Here is a 25,553-nt window from a genome sequence, read left to right as displayed (position 1 = left end):
TTTTTTAAGGGGGGATTGGGTGGGTTTTCGAGTAAGGTTGGGTGTGTGGGTGGTGGGTTTTAATGTTGGGGGGGTTGTATTTCTTTTTTTACAGGTAAAAGAGCTGATTACTTTGGGGCAATGCCCCGCAAAAGGCCCTTTTAAGGGCTATTTGTAATTTAGTATATTTATTATTTTGGGGGGCTTTTTATTTTATTAGGGGGCTTAGATTAGGTGTAATTAGTTTAAACTTCTTGTAATTTTTTTTTCTGTAATTTAGTGTTTGTTTTTTTCCATAATTTAGTTTATTGAATTTAATTGTATTTAATTGTAGGTAGTTTAGGTAATTAGTTTAATGATAGTGTAGTGTTAGGTGTAATTGTAACTTAGGTTAGGATTTATTTTACAGGTAATTTTGTACTTATTTTAGCTAGGTAGTTATTTAATAGTTAATAACTATTTAATAACTATTGTGCCTAGTTAAAATAAATACAAAGTTGCCTGTAAAATAAAAATAAATCATAAGCTAGCTACAATGTAACTATTAGTTATATTGTAGCTATCTTATGGTTTATTTTATAGGTAAGTATTTAGTTTTAAAAAGGAATAATTTATTTAATTGTAGTTATTTTATTTAGATTTATTTAAATTATATTTAAATTAGGGGGATGTTAGGGTTAGGGTTAGACTTAGGTTTAGGGGTTAATAACTTTATTATAGTGGCTGCGACGTTGGCGGTGGCAGATTAGGGGTTAATTAATTTAATATAGTTGCGGCGACGTTGGGGGGGCAGATTAGGGGTTAATAACTATAATGTAGGTGTCGGCGATGTTGGGGGCAGCAGATTTGGGGTTTATAAGTATAATGTAGGTGGCGGCGGTGTCCGGAGCGGCAGATTAGGGGTTAATAGTATAATGCAGGTGGCGACGATGTCGGGGCAGCAGATTAGGGTTTAATAAGTGTAAGATTAGGGGTGTTTAGACTCGGGGTTCATGTTAGGGTGTTAGGTGCAGACATAACTTTTATTTCCCCATAGGAAGCAATGGGGCTGCGTTAGGAGCTGAACGCTGCTTTTTTGCAGGTGTTAGATTTTTTTTCAGCCAGCTCAGTCCCATTGTTTCCTATGGGGAAATCGTACACGAGCACGTTTAGCCAGCTCACTGCTGACTTAAGCAATGCTGGTATTGAGGTGAGATGTGGAGCTAAATTCTGCTCTACGCTCACCTTTTTGCGGCTAACGCCAGGTTTAAAAAAAAACTGTAATACCAGCGTTGGCTTAAGGGAGTGGTGGAAAAAAAAGGAGCGTTAGTGCCGCAAGCTTTACCGACAAAAACTCGTAATCTAGCCGTATTGTACTAATCTAATAGATTTTGAGAAGGAAGCCTCCATATTGGATGAAAAGTAGTCTGGAGGTTTTAAGTAAAGCAAGAACAAAGGCTGTCAACTGTGATAGGAAAAAAATATTGGCTAAGAGTGACAAACAGTCCTATGGGAGTCATAATATTACTGAGGATTCTAATAATATTAACATGAACCCCATTTGCTTTATTACCAATATCAATGAAGGGGCCCCTGTAATTAGCAAAATTCTAAATAAACACTGGGGTATTTTGAAAACCGATCCCATTTTAGGTAAAACAATAGGTGATAGACCCACGATTACATTTAAGAAAAATTAAAAATTAAAAAGCTTTTTAGCGCCAAGCAAACTAAGAGAAAATGATGACAGGAAGCTTACATGTAATGGAAGTTTGCAAAACTGGTTATCAGCTCCAAGGGGAACCTTTAAATGTAATAAATCCAATTGCCCTATGTGCCCATTTGTTAAAAAGGGGGACACTTTTTTTAATTATAATGGTTCTGAATCCTTTAGCATGAAACACAGATGTAATTGCCAAACTACATATACAGTATATCTTCTCTCCTGTAAATGTGACCATATCTATATTGGGCGTACGAAAAGGAAAACATCCAAAAGGTTCAGTGAACAGCTCTATAATATTAGAACAAAGTTTGACAAACTCAGGCCTAGATTTGGAGTTTGGCGGTAGCCGTCAAAACCAGCGTTAGAGGCTCCTAACGCTGGTTTTGGCCGCCCGCTGGTATTTGGAGTCAGTGATTAAAGGGTCTAACGCTCACTTTTCAGCCGCGACTTTTCCATACCGCAGATCCCCCTACGCCATTTGCGTATCCTATATTTTCAATGGGATCTTTCTAACGCCGGTATTTAGAGTCGTTTCTGAAGTGAGCGTTAGAGCTCTAATGACAAAACTCCAGCCGCCTGAAAATAGCAGGAGTTAAGAGCTTTCTGGCTAACGCCGGTTTATAAAGCTCTTAACTACTGTACCCTAAAGTACACTAACACCCATAAACTACCTATGTACCCCTAAACCGAGCTCCCCCCACATCGCCGCCACTCGATTAAAATTTTTAACCCCTAATCTGCCGACCGCCACCTACGTTATACTTATGTACCCCTAATCTGCTGCCCCTAACCCCGCCGACCCCTGTATTACATTTATTAATCCGATCAGCCAATAGAATGCGAGCTCAATCTGATTGGCTGATTGGATCAGCCAATCGGATTGAACTTGATTCTGATTGGCTGATTCCATCAGCCAATCAGAAAATTCCTACCTTAATTCCGATTGGCTGATAGAATCCTATCAGCCAATCGGAATTCGAGGGACGCCATCTTGGATGACGTCCCTTAAAGGAACCGTCATTAGTCGGGAGACAACGGAAGAAGAGGATGGATCCGCGTCGCCTGCTTCAAGATGGACCCGCTCCGCACCGGATGGAAGAAGATTGAAGATGCCGCTTGGAGAAGATGTTTGCCGGTCCGGATGTCCTCTTCTTGCCGGATAGGAGGAAGACTTTGGAGCCTCATCTGGACCTCTTCAGCACCGGATGATGGATCGCCAACCCCCGCTTGGGTTGGATGAAGATGTTGGAGCCAGGACGGATCGGTGAACCTGGTATGGTGAAGACAAGGTAGGAAGATCTTCAGGGGCTTAGTGTTAGGTTTATTTAAGGGGGGTTTGGGTTAGATTAGGGGTATGTGGGTGGTGGGTTGTAATGTTGGGGGGGGGTATTGTATTTATTCTTTTACAGGCAAAAGAGCTGAAATTCTTGGGGCATGCCCCGCAAAGGGCCCTGTTCAGGGCTGGTAAGGTAAAAGAGCTTGTAACTTTTTAAATTTAGAATAGGGTAGGGAATTTTTTATTTTGGGGGGCTTTGTTATTTTATTAGGGGGCTTAGAGTAGGTGTAATTAGTTTAAAATTGTTGTAATATTTTTCTTATGTTTGTAAATATTTTTTTATTTTTTGTAAATTAGTTCTTTTTTATTTTTTGTACTTTAGCTAGTTTATTTAATTGTATTTATTTGTAGCAATTGCGTTTAATTAATTTATTGATAGTGTAGTGTTAGGTTAATTGTAGGTAATTGTAGGTAGTTTATTTAATTATTTTATTGATAGGGTAGTGTTAGGTTTAATTATATCTTAGGTTAGGATTTATTTTACAGGTAAATTTGTTATTATTTTAACTAGGTAACTATTAAATAGTTCTTAACTATTTAATAGCTATTGTACCTGGTTAAAATAATTACAAAGTTGCCTTTAAAATAAATATTAATCCTAAAATAGCTACAATGTAATTATAATTTATATTGTAGCTATATTAGGATTTATTTTACTGGTAAGTATTTAGCTTTAAATAGGAATCATTTATTTAATAAGAGTTAATTAATTTCGTTAGATGTAAATTATATTTAAGTTATGGGGGTGTTAGTGTTAGGGTTAGACTTAGCGTTAGGGGTTAATACATTTATTAGAATAGCGGCGAGATTCGGTCGGCAGATTAGGCGTTAATAATTGAAGTTAGGTGTCGGCGATGTTAGGGAGGGCAGATTAGGGGTTAATACTATTTATGATAGGGTTAGTGAGGCGGATTAGGGGTTAATAACTTTATTATAGTAGCGCTCAGGTCCGCTCGGCAGATTAGGAGTTAATAAGTGTAGGCAGGTGTCGGCGACGTTGAGGGGGGCAGATTAGGGGTTAATAAATATAATATAGGGGTCGGCGATGTTAGGGCAGCAGATTAGGGGTACATAGGGATAACGTAGGTTGCGGCGGTTTACGGAGCGGCAGATTAGGGGTTAAAAAAAATATGCAGGGGTCAGCGATAGCGGGGGCGGCAGATTAGGGGTTAATAAGTGTAAGGCTAGGGGTGTTTAGACTCGGGGTACATGTTAGAGTGTTAGGTGCAGACGTAGGAAGTGTTTCCCCATAGGAAACAATGGGGCTGCGTTAGGAGCTGAACGCTGCTTTTTTGCAGGTGTTAGGGTTTTTTTCAGCTCAAACAGCCCCATTGTTTCCTATGGGAGAATCGTGCACGAGCACGTTTTTGAGGCCGGCCGCGTCCGTAAGCAACTCTGGTATCGAGAGTTGCATTTGCGGTAAAAATGCTCGACGCTCCTTTTTTGGAGCCTAACGCAGCATTTGTTTAAACTCTCGATACCAGAGTTAATTTTATGGTGCGGCCAGAAAAAAGCCCGCGGAGCGTTAACAGCCCTTTTACCGCCAAACTCCAAATCTAGGCCTCAGTGTACCTGTTCATTTTACTGCAGTACATGGTAGTGATACCCGGGACCTAAATGAACAAATCATAGATTGGGTACCCCCAGGAACTACCAATAGATTACTTCATCTCAGGAGAAAAGAGACTGAATGGATATATAGGTTGAGGAGTTTGGCCCCATTAGGTCTCAATATTGATCTTGATGTACAAGCTTTTTTATAATCATGTTTTATAATCATCCTTTTTATGTTTAACCCCTCTTAAAGTGTATTTAATATGTGATTTATGAAGTGTGTTTTTAATGTATTTAATGAATTCTAGGTATATCTTTTATGAATTACTTTTTGTATTATTAGGGTTTTTTATGATCAATTGGTTTTTAATCTATTGTTACTTCATATGTGTTTATTGATATGAAAGACATTTTTTGAAACAATATGCATTACTCAGCTGTGTTGAATTATTACTTGCAATCCTACGTACCAATCAGGATTCTTATTAACTGGTATTTAAGGACTAACATTAACTACGACCGATTACTCTTGAGAAAGCCAGGGTGTCACCGGCGAAACGCGTTGAGCTTTTTTGGTCGTTCTGTGGATCCGTAGAGTAAGGTGGAAGGACGTTGTGTGATGTATTCTGACGGTTACGCAATTACGGTCTCAGCCGGGAAATTTGTTGTTTGCAGACGGCTTCCCCTGCTTCATCTGACGCTGCTACGTTCACACTGTGAAGTTCTCTACCACACTGTCTTGGGGCTGTTTTTAACTTGCTTTCTAGTAAGTGTGATTACTAGTGTGTGTTCATCCTGTGTAATAAACTACTACCTTGAATCGCATGTGCGCTGTCTCCCTCTCTTTCATTTCAGTGTTACCATCTTTACATACGTGGACAGGAAACCTATGGATTCTTGTATAGCAGCACTCCAATTGGCTTGAATTTGGCTACCTTCTGATTGCTCAACATTGCTGTGGGGGCATATTCCAAGTTTCTACCATATCCTTGGAATCACGCTGTATGGTAATGTAGCGCAGACTTCTTTTCTTATTTCTGTATATAGTTATAAAGTGCCCTAATCCACCACAGCATTGTAGTAATATTTCACCTAGATTTAGAGTTCTGCGTCAGCCTTTAAAAGCAGCGTTAAGGGGTCCTAACGCTGCTTTTTAACGCCCGCTGGTATTACGAGTTTGGCAGGTACAGGTGTATCGCTCACTTTTCTTCTGCGACTTTTGGCTACCGCAAATCCCCTTACATCAATTGCGTATCCTATATTTTTAATAGGATTTGCCTAACGCCGGTATTACGAGTCTTGGAAGAAATGAGCGGTACAGCCTCTACTGCCAAGACTCCTACCGCCTAAAAAAGTCAGTAGTTAAAAGTTTTATGAGCTAACGCCGGAACATAAAGCTCTTAACTACAGTGCTACAAAGTACACTAAGACCCATAAACTACCTATGAACCCCTAAACCGAGGCCCCCCCACATTGCAAACACTAAAATAAAATTATTTAACCCCTAATTTGCCGACCGGACACCGCTGCCACCTACATTATACCTATGAACCCCTAATCTGCTGCCCCTAACATCGCCGACACCTACATTATATTTATTAATCCCTAATCTGCTGCCCCCAATGTTGCAGACACATACCTACACTTATTAACCCCTAATATGCCGACCGGACATCACCACCACTATAATAAATGTATTAACCCCTAAACCGCCGCACTCCCGCCTTGCAAACACTATAATACATTTTATTAACCCCTAATCTGCCCTCCCTAACATCGCCACCACTACCTACAATTATTAACCCCTAATCTCCCGTCCCCAACGTCGCCGCTACTATAATAAAGTTATTAACCCCTAAACCTAAGTCTAACCCTAACACCCCCCCTAAGTTAAATATAATTTAAATAAAACAAAATAAATTTACTATAATTAAATAAATTATTCCTATTTAAAACTAAATACTTACCTTTAAAATAAACCCTATTATAGCTACAATTTAACTAATAGTTACATTTTATCTATTTTAGGATTTATATTTATTTTACAGGCAACTTTGTATTTATTTTAACTCGGTACAATAGCTATTAAATAGTTAATAACTATTTAATAGCTACCTAGTTAAAATAATTACAAAATTACCTGTAAAATAAATCCTAACCTAAGTTACAAATACACCTAACACTACACTATCAATAAATTAATTAAATTAATTAACTACAATGATCTAAACTAAAATACAATTAAATAAACTAAACTATATTACCAAAGAAAACAAACACTAAATTACAAAAAATAAAAAAATATTACAAGAATTTTAATCTAATTACACCTAATCTAAGCCCCCTAATAAAATAAAAAAGCCCCCCAAAATAATAAAATCCCCTACCATATACTAAATTACAAAAGTAATCAGCTCTTTTACCAGCCCTTAAAAGGGCTTTTTGCGGGGCATTGCCCCAATGTAATCAGCTCTTTTACCTGAAAAAAAATACTAGATCCCCCCCAACATTACAACCCACCACCCACACACCCCTACTCTAAAACCCACCCAATCCCCCCTTAAAAAAACCTAACACTACCCCATTGAAGATCACCCTACCTTGAGCCGTCTTCAGCCAGCCGGCCACCGATGGGATAGAAGAGGACATCCGGAGCGCCAGAAGTCTTCATCCGATCGGGGCAGAAGAGGTCCTCCATCCAGCAGAAGTTTTCATCCAAGCGACATCTTCTATCTTCATCCATCTGGCGTGGAGCGGGTCCATCTTCAAGACATCCAGCGCGGAGCATCCTTTCTAGCCGATGGACTAACGACGAATGAAGGTTCCTTTAAATGACGTCATCCAAGATGGCGTCCCTCGAATTCCGATTGGCTGATAGGATTCTATCAGCCAATCGGAATTAAGGTAGGAAAAATCTGATTGGTTGATTTAATCAGCCAATTGGATTGAAGCTCAATCCGATTGGCTGATTGGATCAGCCAATAGAATTGACCTCGCATTCTATTGGCTGATCCAATTTAGTATAGGGTAGGGAATTTTATTATTTTTCCTTTTTTTTAATTTTATTAGGGGGCTTAGATTAGGTGTAATTAGATTAAAATTCTTGTAATATATTTTTATTTTTTGTAATTTAGTGGGTTTTTTTTGGTAATATAGTTTAGTTTATTTCATTTTGTTTTAGTTTAGATCATTGTAATTAATTTATTTAATTAATTTATTGATAGTGTAGTGTTAGGTGTAGTTGTAACTTAGGTTAGGATTTATTTTACAGGTAAGTTTGTAATTATTTTAACTAGGTATCTATTAAATAGTTATTAACTATTTAATAGCTATTGTACCTAGTTAAAATAAATACAAAGTTGCCTGCAAAATAAATATAAATCCTAAAAAAATTGTAGCTATATTAGGGTTTAATTTATAGGTAAGTATTTAGTTTTAAATAGGATTAATTTATTTAATTATAGTAATTTTATTTCGTTTTATTTAAATAATATTTAACTTAGGGGGGTGTTAGACTTTTAGGGTTAATAATTTTATTATAGTAGCGGCGACGTTGGGGGCGGGAGATTAGGGGTAAATAATTATAGGTAGGTGGCGGCGATGTTAGGGAGGGCAGATTAGGGGTTAATAAAATGTATTATAGTGTTTGCGAGGCGGGAGTGTGGCGGTTTAGGGGTTAATACATTTATTTATAGTGGCGGCGATGTCCGGTCGGCAGATTAGGGTTTAATAAGTGTAGGTAGGTGGCGGCGACATTGGGGGGGGGGGCAGATTAGGGGTTAATAACTATAATGTTGGTGTCGGCGATTTTAGGGGCAGCAGATTAGGGGTTCATAGCTATAATGTAGGTGGCGGCGGTGTCCGGAGCGGCAGATTAGGGGTTAATAGTATAATGCAGGTATCAGCGATAGTGGGGGCGGCAGATTAGGGGTTAATAAGTGTAAGATTAGGGGTGTTTAGACTCGGGGTTCATGTTAGGGTGTTAAGTGTAGACTTAGTGTTTCCCCATAAGAAACAATGGGGCTGCGTTAGGAGCTGAACGCTGCTTTTTTGCAGGTGTTAGGTTTTTTTTCAGCCAGCTCAGCCCCATTGTATCCTAAGGGGAAATCGTGCACGTGCACGTTTTTCCAGCTTACCTCTATTGTTAGCAACGCTGGTATGGAGGGTTGAAGTGGAGCTAAATTTGGCTCAATGCTCACTTTTCTGAGGCTAATGCAGCCATTCAGAAAACTTGTAATACCAGCGTTGGCTTAAGGGAGCGCTGGAAAAAAAGGAGTGTTAGCCCCGCAGGTTTTTACCGACAAAACTCCAAATCTAGGCGTTTATTATTTTATCTGCATTAACTCTTTGAGTGCTAAGCACTTTCCCACCTGGGTGCTAAGCTTTTTTTTTTTTTTTTTTAATATTTTTATTATCAATAGGCAAACAAATATATAATTACAAACAAAAAGATTCATGACACTCCACTTACGTGGTCGTACAGTTAAAAAAAAATACTAATCAGACTCCACAGTTGGTTAAACATCTGGAAGGTTTCACCCCTCTATCGGGGTAAATAATGGTCATATTACCTATTGGACAGTTTTGTATATTTTTCAACTTTCACAACAACTTTTAAACAGTCGAAAATCAAAGCACCTTGTGGCTACTCATGGGCCTTAGGGTGGGGTTATAAAAATAAGAAAAGAATCAGAAACCTTAAACAAACATTGCTACATATTGCTGTAATTTACAATTCTAGCCATAAGGACAACTAGTGAATTAGGTAAAAGATATCACCAGATTTACAATAGGTGATTCACACATCTCCCATTTTCCCTCAATGAACCAAGACATCCGTCCAAATGTTCCAGTCACCCCGTAGATTTGCTTCCAACATATAAATGGTATTTTTAAAAGGGTAAAGTATTTGCCTCTGGTTTTGGAGATCTAAAGATTTTTTTAAAAAAGTCTCCATTTCATAATAAAACGGGTCACTCGTACATTAACATCAAATAGAGTATCACATTGTTCACGCAACAAGGATTTTAACATAATTTGCTTAAGAAACATAATAGAGGGTGCTTCTCTGTGAAGCCACTTGTGAAAGATACATTTCCTGGCTAAGAGTATAGCATTAATGAGAAGTTTCCTATCCTCTCTTGGAGCCGTCAACTGATCTAGCAATAATACCTGCATAGGCATAAGTGTGATGGAGATGGTTGTGATTTTGGAGAGCCAGAAGGAAACTTGGTTCCAGTATCTACAAATATTGGGGCAGTACCAGATGCAGTGCAACAAATCAGGGTCTGGGTAGGAGCATTTACCACATACATTAGAAAAATCCCTTCTCCACTTACTCAGTCTACTTGGGGTAAGGTAATCCAGATAAATATATAGAACAAACAGACCAGGCCACTGCAGATCCTTGCGTAGACGATGGGAAATCGGACGCTGCCAGAGCCGAGGGAGGAGCCACACACAGACCCTGATAACTCATGTCTGTGACACCCTAAGGTCAGCTGCCAGAGTCGCAGACCAAGCGAGGGTAAGGCTGTCAAATATAATTTTAGCAGAGGACACAGTGGACAATCTTTTATTCCAGATGTTAAAAAGGTGTGATTGCATAGTAGGGATTTTGGTTTGTATCAGCTCGCTATAGATTGAGGATATGGCAAAATTATGTGTTTGAAATTGTGCAATAGTGCGAGCCAAAGGCAAACTAATCCAGAACATACCACAATTCTGTAGAATGTGATTTACATAGTGTCGGATTTGAAAATAGGCAAATCTATTGGTGTATGGGGTCAGAAATTTCCTACATATGGCATCAAAAGGTAGAACGGATTTAGTGGCATAATCTAATAGTTTATCTATGTTGTCTATGCCCATGCATGAAAAACAGTGTACATTACACAGGGTCAGAATCTAGGGTTCCCTGTGATAGGCAAATACTTAGTATGACTAGGGTCCCATGGGTGCTAAGCCTTTTTAAGGTTGTTTTTTTAAAAAAAAATAATTATAACCTTTTTTTTCAGATCCCTTAAACTGTTGTAAAGGTTAGGCGATTACCTTTCCAAAGTTGGGTCTTGGGGGTCTGTAGCTGCTTAGATGCTTGAGATACAGGCTTCTAAGCAGCATGCCCCCTGCTCCTATACTATATAACATTGTTAAGTATAAATAAAGTTGCGTGGTGACGTCATCACATCATTGCGCGTGATGTCACCGCACATAATGTGAAGCCCCTGGGATGCTTGTCACTATGACGGGGTAGGAGCGGGTGGGAGCCGCCAGATCTCCCTCAAGGTGGGAGAGTGCTAGTGATGGCTCTGAGCCGTCGTTAGCACCAGAGTGGGAAACTCTACGATGGCTCAGAGCTGTCGTTAGCACTCAAGGGGTTAAAAACATAAGTGAGAGTCAGTCAAGGTTGTCCCAGGGGCGTAACAACCTGTGGTGCAGAAGTCGCAACTGCGACCGGTCCCCCGCCCTCAGAAGGGACCCTGCCGCCTTCAGCACAAACTTTTTTTTGTTTGTTTATTTTTTTAATTTTCATTGCCTCAGCCTGCAGTGCTACTTATACTTGTTACAGAGTCTCAGTCACTCAGCCCATTGTCGCAGCTAACCAAAAAATAGATTCATTGGTACAGCTCAGCCAGAAGATTTTCCTATTGGCTGGCGGCTTTTGGCGCACATATTTGCTCTGAGTCTGAGCCCTGACTGCACACAGACAGCCGTACTGGAGCCGAGGAATTTCAGGAAACAGGCATCGATCTAGCTGGCAGCACCTCTCAGATGCAGATGATAAGGTAAGAGCTATTATTAACCTCCCTCCACTAGTCCTCTAATAAGCTCCCTCCTGCTCAGCTGAATGCCTGTCATTCCTGATTTCCTGAGGCAGCTTAGTGCAGGTCACAGCCAGTCACATCACACCCCTCCCTGCCTGCACTTACTAGCAGATCACATATTTGTTGTAAGTATCTGTCCCCCGCCCTCTGTTTATTATCTTTGGTTTAAGGTTTCCCTTCCCGGCCTCTCTATCACTGCTCTCCAGTCCCCTCTCTAAACATAAGTGGCCTTCTCTCTAAATGCGTATGGAGCTTGATGCCCCGTGTTTCTGGCGTGCCTGCAGGCTCGCCAGAAACAGCAGTTATGAAGCAGTGGTCACAAAGACCGCTGCTCCATAACCTGTCACAAAGACTGCTGCTCCATAACCTGCTTGCCGTATTCAGCGATGTCTGTCGGACCTGATCCGCTCTGTTGGATCAGGTACGACAGACATTGATAACTAGAGGCCACTGTTCACACAAATTCATTCCTTTTTTTGTAATTTAACTCCCTCTGCCATTCACTTTTTCTTCTACTTTGCAGTATCTGCCTTTATATTCGGACAGGCAGCTTCTCCTCTGTTGCAAACTTTCCTCCCACATGCAAGGGCTTAGGGCTGATTTAAAAAAAAAAAAAAAAAAACATTGCAGGCTGACTTCATCCCATATCCCATTTGTATGAATTTAATTTTAATGTCTTGTCCTGGAAATGTTGGTATTTATTGGTTACAAAGTTGGTTCCTAAATAATAATAATAAAAAAAGCAGAAGCATTGCTCTAATACATTGTGATCTAATAGGGATGTTACGGCCAGCTCTAAGGTTTGTTAAAGGTATCAGGAATTTGCCATTTATATGCTTGAATACACCTGTGACGGCTGCCTGGTGCCCTGTGTGGCCGCACAGCTTGCACACCCCAAAGGCTGACCCCCTGCTAAGAGCCACTGATTAGTTTGAGATTGAGTCACAGTGAAGTTGAGCGATTTGTGCGGTTATAGGGGGCGGGGCTAAAGTAACCTGCGGCCCACCGGGCAAATGCCCGGTATGCCCTATGGTCAGTCCGGGCCTGCATAACTGTGTGCAGCTTGGCTCATTATATTGCCTGTAGGATGTATGTGCACACACCTGTGTTATTCATGTGTCCTATTGCTTGTGTGTGCTGTCAGGTGATGGATTGGATGCCATTTCATTATTATTATTGATGAGAGCTGTTTATTTAAAAAATCTGAATTGCTTGACATGTTTTGTTAGTGACACTTGGAAATGCTTTTAATGCAGCTGAATAAACACATCCTAACAATTTGTGTTTCAAAGCCATAAACTGTCTCTTCTTTTTTTTTTTTTCTATTCTAAAATTCTAAAATTGGGTCAAAGTGTTTATTTTGTTACGACAAATCAGCCTGATACATGAAAATACATCATACTTAGCCACATATGGTTTATAGATTTGTGTGTATATGTGTGTGTGTGTGTGTATGTATATATATCTGTGTGTTTGATATATATATATATATATATAGAGAGAGAGAGAGAGAGAGAGAGATGTGTGTATGTATACAGCAACCATACTGCTAGATTATGACTTTTGTCGATAAAGACTTGCGTTGCTAACGAGCCTTTTTTTCCCAGCGCTCACTTTAAACAACGCTGGTATTACAAGTTTTCTGAATGGCTGCGTTAGCCTCAGAAAAGTGAGCGCTGAGCAAATTTAGCGCCACTTCTCACTGTAATACCAGCGTTGCTTACGGTAGCGGTAAGCTGGCTAAAACGTGCTCACAATCTCCCCATAGGAAACAATGTGGCTGAGACGGCTGAAAAAAAACCTAACACCTGCAAAAAAGCAGCGTTCAGCGCCTAACGCAGCCCCATTGTTTCCTATGGGAAAATACTTTCTAAGTCTACACCTAACACCCTAACATGAACCCCGAGTCTACATACCCCTAACTTTACACTTATTAACCCCTAATCTGCCGCCCCCTACATCCTCGCCACCTGCATTATATTATTAACCCCTAATCTGCCGCTCCGGACACCGCCGCCACCTACATTATACCTATGAACCCCTAATCTGCTGCCCCTAACATCGCCGACACCTACATTATATTGATTAACCCCTAATCTGCCGCACCCAACGTCACCGCCACCTACCTACAATTATTAACCTCTAATCTGCCGACCGGACAGCGCCGCCACTATAATAAATGTATTAACCCCTAAACTGCCGCACTCCCGCCTCGCAAAAACACTATAAAATTTGTTATTAACCCCTAATCTGCTGTCCCTAACATCGCCGCCACTTACCTACAATTATTAACCCCTAATCTGCCGCCCCCAATGTCGCCGCTACTATATTAAATGTATTAACCCATAAACCTAAGTCTAACCCTAAACCTAACACCCCCTAACTTAAATCTATTTTTAATAAATCTAAATAAAATTACTATAATTAAATAAATTATTCCTATTTAAAACTAAATACTTACCTATAAAATAAACCCTAATATAGCTACAATATAACTAATAGTTATATTGTAGCTATTTTAGGATTTATTTTTATTTTACAGTCAACTTTGTATTTATTTTAAATAGGTAGAACAGTTATTAAATAGTTATTAACTATTTAATAACTATCTAGATAAAATAAATACAAATATACCTGTAAAATAAACCCTAACCTAAGTTACAATTAAACCTAACACTACTCTATAATTAAATTAATTACCTAAACTACCTACAATTAAATTAAATAAACTAAATTACGAACAAAAAGAACTAAATTACAGAAAATAAAAAAGAAATTACAATATTTTAAACTAATTACACCTAATCTAATCCCCCTAATAAAATAAAAAGCCCCCCAAAATAATAAAATTCCCTACCCTACACTAAATTACAAATAGCACTTAAAAGGGCCTTTTGCGGGGCATTGCCCCAAAGTAATCAGCTCTTTTACCAGCCCTTAAAAGGGCTTTTTGCGGGGCATTGCCCTAAAGTAATCAGCTCTTTTACCTGTAAAAATAAATACAAAACCCCCCCAACATTAAAACCCACATACCCCTACTCTAAAACCCACCCAATCCCCCCTTAAAAAAACCCCCTGAAGATCACCCTACCTTGAGCCGTCTTCACCCAGCCGGGCCGAAGTCTTCATCCAATCAGGCAAGAAGAGGTCCTCCAGAGGGTCCGAAGTCTTCATCCTATCTGGGCAGAAGAGGACATCCAGACCGGAAGAAGTCTTCATCCAAGCGGCATCTTCTTTCTTCATCCTTCCGGAGCGGAGCGGCACCATCTTGAAGACCTCCAACGCGGAACATCCTCCTTGACCGACGACTAGATGAGGAATGACGGTTCTTTTAAATGACGTCATCCAAGATGGCGTCCCTAGAATTCCGATTGGCTGATAGTATTCTATCAGCCAATCGGAATTAAGGTAGGAAAAATCCGATTGGCTGATCCAATCATATAGTGGCAGCGATGTCCGGTCAGGCAGATTAGGGGTTAATAAATTTAATATAGTTGCAGCGACGTGGGGGGGGGGGGCAGATTAGGGGTTAATAACTATAATGTAGGTGTCGGCGATGTTAGGGGCAGCAGATTAGGGGTTCATAGGTATAATGTAGGTGGCGGCGATGTCCGGTCGGCAGATTAGGGGTTAAAAAAATGTATTTTAGTGTTTGCGATGTGGGGGGGGCCTCGGTTTAGGGGTTAATAGGTAGTTTATGGGTGTTAGTGTACTTTGTAGCACTTTAGTTAAGAGCTTTATGTTCCGGCGTTAGCCCATAAAACTCTTAACTACTGACTTTTAAATGGGGTAGGAGTCTTGGAGGTAGAGGCTGTACCACTCACTTCTTCCAAGACTTGTAATACCGGCGTTAGGAAAATCCCATTAAAAAGATAGAATACGCAATTGACGTAAGGGGATTTGCGGTATGGAAAAGTTGCGGAAGAAAAGTGAGCGGTACACCTGTACCTGCCAAACTTGTAATACCAGCGGGCGTTAAAAAGCAGCGTTAGGACCTAGCCGATATTTTTTTTTCTGTTTTAAATGTTGGGGAAAATTCACATTTTTTGGGGGGTGGGGGGCCCTGCTTGGATTCTTGCACCTGGGCCCTATGGTTTCTTGTTACGCCCCTGGGTTGTCCCCTCATCACTTGATCACTGATACTGCGGTAAGTTTGTGAAAAGTGTTATTTACTGTATCTAGAAATCTACTAAATAACTTTAACCCTTTTAAAGGGACATAAAACCCAAAACTCTTCTTTCTTGATTCAGAAATGTCCAGTTTACTTGTATTATCAAATTAGCTTTTTCTTTTGGTATCCTTTGTTGAAGATGCAGCAATGCACTACTGGAAACTAGCTGAACAAATCTGGTGAACCAATGGCAAGAGACATTTGTTTTTAAGTCCCTCTCATCTAATTTTTGCCCCCTGTTTCCACCCTAGGATGTTTGTATATAAAATCAATTCCCTGGACTTTTAACTGAGATTTATCAGAATTGTGTAGTTTGCAAAAGTGTTGTGCAATAGGGGTATTATTCAGATTTTATATTTGGTACAGACTAAGGGTCTGATTCTCTAAAGCTTTCTGGCCTGGCGAGATTCTATAAAATGTCCTGTCAGTAAGGCCACTGAGGGATTGTTTTAAAGTACATTTTTACAATGGGAACTAGGGCCTCCATTACATATGCAGCGTCGCCAGATTTTACGTGGTTTTGGTATTACATATATGGCGTAGCATGCAAGTTACGCACGTATATTTCACCCATAGCTCGCAATTATTACTCCCATAGGCTAACATGGGACCGTGTCGTAAATCGGTATCCAATATCCAGCGCAAGGCCTTATGTGGCGAAAATGGAGAAATCTTACTCCATTTTTATCTCACCATAAAAGGCAGCTGTAGCAGGCCTTGTGCTGAGTATGGGAGCACCGTAACTCCCAAAAATGCCTGCAAAAATAAACCAACACATAACGCATGCGCAATGTCTATCTACCTGTCAACCGCAATCCCCCACCGCAATAACTAATAAACTCTATTAACCCCTAAACCGCCATAGCTCACAACGCAATAAACCTAACCCCTAACCCCTAACCTAACCCCCCTAACCTAACCCCCTCTAACCTAACCCCCCCTAAATAAACTACAATTAGCTAATTTACAAAATACTAAAGTTACTATTAAATATAAAAAAATTACACTACTTCTAAAATACAAATAAACTAGGTATAAATTAAAGGGGCAGTCTAATCCAAATTCAGGAGTAGACTGTCCCTTTAAGCAAGAATTACAGAAAATAAAAAAATCTAAGATTACAGAAAATAAAAAATAAAATTACAAAAGTTTAAATTACACCTAATCCCTATGAATATAAAAAAGCCCCCCCCCCCAAAATAAAAACACCCCCTAATCTAATCAACTACCAGTAGCCCTTAAAAGGACTTTTTGCAGGGCATTGCCCCAAGATAATCAGCTCTTTTGCACAAAAAATACACGCATCCCCCCCTACCAGTAAACCCCCCCCCAAAAAAAAATACTAACACTAAAAACGCTAAACTACCCATTGCCTTGAAAAGGGCATTTGTTGGGCATTGCCCTTAAAAGGGCATTCAGCTCTTTTGCTGCCCACCCTATCTAAATAAAACAAATCCCCCCAAAAACCCCTTAAAAAACCCTATGTCTAACCCCCAAGTGGTCCTCACCTGTCCTGAAGTTCAGCGGAGAAGGTCCTGTTCCAGGCGGTGAAGTCTTCTTCCAAGCGGCAACCTCTTCTTCCAGGAACCAGCCGGCGCAGAGCGGAGGGCGGAGTTGAAGACCGGCAACGCTGGAACTGAAGACAGGCGACTCTGGAACTGAAGACCGGTGACTCTGGAACTGAAGACCGGCGACCGCGGAGCCATGGAGCATCCTCTTCATACGATCTCCACCGTACACTGAATAGGAATTCAAGGTACGCGATTAAAAATGGCGTCCCTTGAATTCCTATTGGCTGATTTGAGCCTTCAAATTCAAATCAGCCAATAGGATAAGAGCTACTGAAATTCTATTGGCTGATTTGAACACGCTCATTTCTGGACATCGCTAGTTTATCAGACTTACGGCACTTTATGAACTGCCGGCAGGGTTTATGTAATACCCCGATGTGCGAGGTGAAATTACAGACGGCGCAGGTTCCCATGCCGTATATTTGATTGCGCCGATGTATCTCACCACAATGCTTTTTATTAAAGTGATGGTAAATTAGACATTTTTGAAATGCCCTGGTGGATCCATCAGGATTTTAAAATGTGAACAACTGTATTTAAATATCATATTAAAAATATAAAACAAATTGTGTGTGGGGGGGGTCATGTCCAGACAGTGGTCGACAGGTCTTAATATCAGAATGAATACTGGATAATCTGTTGATTATTTCCAGAACAATACAGCCTCATTAGTAGACAATATAATTTTTCAGTACAACATAACTTACTGAGCTAAATAATACCGAACTTGCTGGGTATATGATTCATGAATGCTGATCTGAATCGTTGAGGCTTTCAGAGGAGGCCTACATTGGGGACCTTATAACTCCCGCCGGTCACATGGGTAGAGCAGTCGTGGTTTGACTGCTGTCTTTAAAGGGACCCTTAACACCTGACTTCTAATAATCCCAAAAAAATATTTTTTTTATTAATAAAAGTAAAGTACTCACTGATGCCTATTTTATCTGTTCCTCTTAGCAAAAACTTTTGAAGGAGATTGTTTTGAAATACAGTGTTAATCCAGTGCTTGATTTCCAAGTCACATGGTCATGATGCAGTCATGTGACACACACCATATTGTCTATACATATACAGTACTAAGAGGAATCACATCTCTGCATGCAGCGTGTGAGCTGCAGTGTCTGAAAACAATGGCCTAGATTATGAGTTGTGCGTTAGCCTTAAAAAGCAGCGTTAAGAGGTCCTAACGCTGCTTTTTAACGCCCGCTGGTATTATGAGTCTTGCAGGTACAGGTGTACCGCTCACTTTTTTGGCCAGACTTGGAAATACCGCAAATCCACTTACGTCAATGGCGTATCCTATATTTTCAATGGGACTTGCATAGCGCCCGTATTACGAGTCTGACCAAAAGTGAGCGGTAGACCCTCTCCTGTCAAGACTGGTACCGCATTTTAAAATCAGTAGTTAAGAGTTTTACACTACAACGCCGTAGCATAAAACTCTTAACTAAAGTGCTAAAAAGTAAACTAACACCCAACACTCATAAACTACCTATTAACACCCATAAACTACCTATTAACCCCTAAACCGAGGCCCCCCACATCGCAAACACTAAAATACAATTTTTAACGCCTAATCTGCCGAACCGGACATCGCCACCACTATAATAAACATATTAACCTCTAAACCGCTGTACTCCCGCATCGCAAACACTAGTTAAATATTATTAACCCCTAATCTGCCGTCCCTAACATTGCCACCACCTACCTACATTTATTAACCCCTAATCTGCCGCCCCCAACGTCACCACCACTATAATAAAGTTATTAACCCCTAAACCTAAATCTAACCCTAACACCCCCTAATTTAAATATAATTTAAATACATCTAAATAAAATTAGTACAATTAACTAAATTATTCAGATTAGGGGTTAATAATATAATGCAGGTGTCGGCGATGTTGGGGGCGGCAGATTAGGGGTTAATAAGTGTAAGATTAGGGGTGTTTAGACTTGGGGTTCATGTTAGGGTGTTAGGTGTAGACATAAAATGTGTTTCCCCATAGGAATCAATAGGGCTGCTTTAGGAGCTTTACGCTGCTTTGTTGCAGGTGTTTTTTTTCAGCCGGCTCTCCCCCATTGATTCCTATGGGGAAATCATGCACGAGCACGTTTTACCAGCTCACCGCTAATGTAAGCAGCGCTGGTATTGAGGTGAGATGTTGAGCTAAATTTTGCTCTACGCTCACTTTTTTTGCGGCTAACGCCGGCTTTGTAAAAGCCCGTAATACCAGCTTTGTCTGTAAGTGAGCGGTGAGCATAAACTGCTCGTTAGCACCGCACAGCCTCTAACGCAAAACTCGTAATCTAGGCGATAGTTATTTCTCAGGGAGAGTATAAATATATTTAATTTCCCAGTCTATGGGGCCCATTTATCAAGCTCCGGATAGCGCTTGAGGGCCCGTGTTTCTGGCGAGCCTGCAGGCTCACCAGAAACAGCAGTTATGAAGCAGCAGTCTAAAGACAGACAGACATCGCTAGCAGACAGGCAGACAGACATCGCTGCAATTCAACCCGATCGAGTACGATTGGGTTGATTGACACCCCCTGCGGGCGGCCGATTGGCCACAAATCTGCAGGAGGCGGCGTTGCACCAGCAGCTCACAAGAGCTGCTGGTGCAATGCTGAATACAGAGAGCGTATTGCTATCCGTATTCAGCGAGGTGTGGCGGACCTGATCTGCACTTTCGGATCAGGTCCGCCAGACCTTTGATAAATATCCCCTTTGATAGACCTTTGATAAATATCGCCAGAAACAGTAGTTATGAAGCAGCTCCATAACCCTGTCAGCCTTCTCTGAGCAGGCGGACAGACATCACCGAAAATCAACCTGATCAAGTACGATCGGGTTGATTGACACCTCCCTGCTGGCGGCTGATTGGCTGCGAATCTGCAGGGGGCGGTGTTGCACCAGCAGCTCACAAAAGCTGCTGGTGCAATGCTGAATACGGAGAGCGTCAGCCAGACCTTTGATAAATATCCCCCTATATATATAATACACATTATGCAGCGGGATTTTAATAAAATGCATATAACTATGGTGCTTCTGTTTTTAACTCCACCCCACCCCTCCACAGTTTTATTTATTTTTTTAAAACTCTGTCCACAAGTTTTATCCTCTAAGCAGAGCGGTTTTTGTGTGTAATCATTGTCAATTACTGACATGCTCTGGGAGGGGGAGAGGGAGGGGGAAGCTCTCATGGCACACTGCATATACTTTGTGCAAAAGATTTCTGCTTTTCATGACCTCTCCTGAATGTAAATCACTAAGGACTGACACCCAGCTTAGTGATCCTTTAGCAAGGATCCTATGCATTATTTATCAGTGTCATCATCTACTCTTATCACACCCTCTGATCACATCACACACAAGTTTGACTGTGTTTCTGCAGAGGGTGTGACAGGAGTAGATCACACTGCTAAATAATGCATATGATCCTTGCTAATGGATCACTAAGCTGGGTGTCAGCCCTTAGTGTTTTATATTAACAGGAGTAGAGGTCATCCAAAGCAGAAATCTTGTGCACAAAGTATATGCAGCTTGCCATGAGAGCTTCCTCCTCCCCCTCTCGGAGCATGTCAGTAATTGACAATGATAATAGTGTCTGTCTGAAGTCGTGCACAGAAAACAGCTCTGCTTAGAGCATAAAACTTGCGGGCAGAGTTTGAAAAAAAAAAAAAATAAAACTGTGGGGGAGGAGAGAGTACCATAGGTATAATCATTTTATTTAAATCCTGCTGCATAATGTATATTATATACAGTATAGAATGGGAAATTAAATATATTAATACCCTCACTGAGAAATAAACAAAATTTATGCTTACCTGATACATTTCTTTCTTACCGAACATGGTGAGTCCACTGCTTGAGTAATTACTGTTGGGAATCTCACTCCTGGCCAGCAGGAGGAGGCAAAGAGCACCACAGTTAAACTGTTAAGTATCACTCCCTTACCCACAACCCCCAGTCATTTGACTGAAAGGAAATGGAGAAAATAAAGTAACACAAGGTGTAGAGGTGCCTGAGGTTATAGTCAAAAGAACAACTGTCTTAAAATAAAGGGTGGGGCCATGGACTCACCATATCGAGAAAGAAATACGTTTATCAGGTAAGCATAAATTTAGTTTTTTTGTTTCCTAAGACATGGTGAGTCCACGGCTTGAGTAATTACTGTTGGGAACCAATACCCAAGCTAGAGGACACGGATAAATAGGGAGGAACAATACAGGCAGTCCTAAACAGAAGGCACCACCGCTTAAAGAAGCTTTCTCCCAAAATAAATCCCAGCCGATGCAAAAGTATCAAATTTGGAAAATTTGGAAAAAGTATGTAGAGAAGACCAAGTTGCAGCCTTGCAAATTTGTTCCACAGAAGCTTCATTTTTGAAAGCCCAAGAAGAGGAAACAGCTCTTGTGGAATGAGCCATAATTCTCTCAGGAGGCTTCTGTCCAATAGTCTCATAAGCCAAACGAATTATACTTTGTAATCAAAAAGAAAGAGTAGTAGCAGTACCTTTCTGACCTTTACGTTTCCCAGAGAAACTTACAAAGAGGGCAGAGGACTGGCGAAAATACTTAGTCGTCTGTAAGTAGAATTTAGGAGCACATACAACATCCAAATTGTGTAACAAACGTTCTTTGGAAGCAGAAGTATTAGGACACAGAGAGGGAACAACAATTTCCGGGTTGATATTTCTATTAGAAAAAACCTTAGGAAGGAAACCTAACTTAGTACAAAGAACCGCCTTATTGGCATGAAAAATAAGGTAAGGGGAATCACACTGCAGAGCTGAGAGTTCCGAGACTCTTCGAGCAGAAGAGATAGCAACAAGAAACAAAAACTTCCAAGATAAAAACATAATGTCTATGGAATGCAACGGCTCAAACGGAGCCAGATGTAAAACTTTAAGAACAAGGTTAAGGCTCCAAGGAGGAGCAGCAGACTTAAAGACAGGCCTGATTTTGACCAAGGCCTGACAAAAAGATTGCACATCTGGCACATCCACCAAACGTTTATGTAGTAAAACTGATAAAGCAGAAATCTGACCCTTCAGGGTACTGACTGACAATCCCTTCCCCAGGCCTTCCTGAAGAAAATATTAAATTCTAGGAATTCTAATTCTACTCCAAGAGTAGCCCTTGGATTTACACCAATAAAGATATTCATGCCATATCTTATGGTAAATCTTGCTAGTAACAGGCTTGTGAGCCTGAATCATGGTCTCAATGACCGACTCAGAAAAACCAGGATTAGACAGAATTAAGAGTTCAATCTCTATGCAGTCAGCTTCAGAGAAAGAAGATTTGGATGAAGGAAGGGACCCTGAATCAGGAGGTCCTTCCTCAGAGGTAGTCTCCAAAGTGGGAGAATGACATCCCCTCTAGGTCTACAAACCAGATCCTGCAAGGCCATGCAGGGGCTATTAGAATCACGGATGCCCCCTCCTGTTTGATATGAGCAATGTCTCATGGAAGGAGAGCAAACGGAGGAATCAGGTATGCCAACCTGAAAAACCCAAGGAACCGCCAGAACATCTATCAGAATGGCCTGCGGATCTCTCAACCTTGAACCGTACCTTGGAAGCTTGGCGTTCTGATGGGACGCCATTAGATCTAACTCCGGCACCCCCCATTTGAGGACTAAGCTGGAAAACACCTCCGGATGGAGTTCCTGTCTGCTCAGAAAATCCGCTTCCCAGTTGTCTACTCCTGGAATGTGGATGGCAGATAGACAGCAATTGTGGGTCTCTGCCCTCTGAAGAATTCGAGTAACCTCCTTCATGGCTAGGGAACTCCGAGTTCCTCCCTGGTGATTGATGTAAGCCACAGAGGTTATGTTGTCTGACTGGAACCCGATAAACTGGGCTGAGGAGAACTGAGGCCAAGCCAAAAAAGCATTGTAAAATGCCCTCAACTCCAAGATGTTGATGGGAAGAGCAGACTCCTCCCGAGTCCAAAGGCCCTGTGCTTTTAACAAGTTCCACACTGCTCCCCAGCCCAGCAGGCTGTCATCTGTGGTCACTAACACCTAGGAAGGTCTCTGAAAGTATGTGCCCTGAGACAGATGTTCCTGAGAAATCCACCATGGGAGAGAATCGCTTGACGACTGATCTAACTCTATTCTCTGAGATAGATCCACATGGTTGTCATTCCATTGTCTGAGCATGCACAACTGGAGAGCTCTCAAATGGAAATGAGCAAAAGGAATGATGTCCATGGAAGCCACTATCAGACTGATTACCTCCATAACATTGAGTCACTGAAGGATGAGTAGTAGCCTGAAGAGAGAGGCAAGATGAAATTATTTTGTTTTTCCTGACCTCTGTCAAAAAAATCTTCATCAATAGAGAATCTATAAGAACACTACTCTTGTAGCAGGGGAAAGGGAGATTTTTTTCCAGATTTACATTTCATCCATGGGAACAAAGAAAAGACAACAATATCTCTGTGTGATATTTTACTTGTTGAAAAGATGGTGCCTGAAACAATATGTCATCCAGGTAGGGTGCCTCAGCAATTCCATGAGAATGGATTACTGCCAAAAGAGCCCCCAGAACCTTTAAAAAAAGGAATTGCCAGAAGCTTGACTTTAGATGAAATGTCCGCAGGACAGGATTTCAACCATACCGCCCTGCGGGCTAAGATAGCAAAACTAGAAGTTTTAGCTCCTAGTCTAACAACCTGTAAAATGGCATCTGCAATAAAGGAATTGGCCAATTTAAGAGCTTTAATCCTATCTTGAATTTCATCCAAGGAAGTCTCTTTTTAAAGAGAATCAGACAAGGCATCGAACCAATAAGATGCCACACTAGTCATGGTGGCAATACACACCGCAGGTTGCCATTGGAGACCTTTATGAACATATATCTTTTTCAAATAAGCCTCCAGCTTCTTGTCCATCAGATCCTTAAAAGAGCAGCTATCCTCAATAGGAATAGTGGTTCTCTTAGCCAGAATGGAAATGGCCCCTTCAACTTTGGGTACAGTATACTTGGTATACTGTACCCAAAGGGTCTCTAATGGAGTCCTCGACAGAAAACGTTTTCTTAAAAATGGGAGACGGGGGAAAAAAACACCCCTGGTTTCTCCCAATCTTGTGAAATAATCTCCCTAGCACGGTCCTGCACATGAAAAACCTCCGAAGTGGAAGGTTCATAAAAAAAACTATTAAGTTTACTAGATTTATTAGGAGTGACAATGACAGGGTGTGATGCTTTATCACCAACTAATATATTAGATAAATAGTTTTGTAGCTTTTCTGTAAACCAACAGGACACTATGGAACAGAAGTGAACTGGTTTATGTGAAAAACAATTAGTCTGAATAAATTATTAAACTCAACTAATATGAAGGTAGATTACAAGATTTGCATTCCCGTTTTAATGTTAAAAAAAGGGCCATTTCAGCGTAAAAATCATAACGCAGCCATTACGAGTCTTGTCGGTATAGCTATACCGCAAGCATTTTAGCCTGTAACGCAACATCAGTCCGTACTAAAAAAAATTAAATTTTTGCATGGGATTTCCATAGCGCTGCATTAAAAGTTTTGCGGTGAGGCTAAAATACTTGCGTTACAGCCTATACCAACACGATCCATTCTGCAATCTGAGACCAGTAGTAATACATTTTGTGCCACAAAACTGTTACACAAAACTCATAACTAAACTGTTACAAAGTACACTTACACCCATAAACTACCTATTAACCCCTAAACCGAGTTCCTTCCGCATCGCAAACACTATATTAAACTTATTATCCCCTAATCTGCCGCTCCCGACATCACCGTCACTAATAAAATGTATTAACCCCTATTCCGCTGCTCCTCAACATCGCCACCACTATAATAAAGTTATTAATCCTTATTCCCCCGCACCCCAACATCGCCCACACTATAATAAAGATATTAACCCCTATTCTGGCGCTCCCCGACATCGCCGGCACTAAATAAAGGTATTAATCCCTAAACCTCTGGCCTCCCACATCACTGCCACTAAATAAACCTATTAAACCCTAAACCGACAGCCCCCACATTGCAAAAAACTAAATTAAACTATTAACCCCTAAACCTAACAACCCCCTAACTTTAAATTCAAATTACAAGATCCCTATCTTAAAATAAATAAAAACTTACCTTGGAGATTAAAAAAACCTAAGTTTAAACTATAAATTAAACTAACATTACTATTATACTAAAATTAAAATAACTATCAATTAAATAAATTAAATTACATATTAAAAAACCTTAAATCTACAATTACAAAAAATAAAAATACTAAATTACAAAAATAAAAAACACTAAATTACAAAAAATAACAAACACTAAATTACGAAAAATAAAAAACAAAATTATCCAAAATAAAAACAATTACAGCTAATCTAATAGCCCTATAAAAATAAAAAAGCACCCCAAAAT

This window comes from Bombina bombina, chromosome 6, assembly GCF_027579735.1.
Source record: "Bombina bombina isolate aBomBom1 chromosome 6, aBomBom1.pri, whole genome shotgun sequence".
NCBI lineage: Eukaryota > Metazoa > Chordata > Amphibia > Anura > Bombinatoridae > Bombina > Bombina bombina.
The sequence above is the reverse complement of the archived record's forward strand: the minus strand, read 5'-3'. Positions refer to the sequence as shown.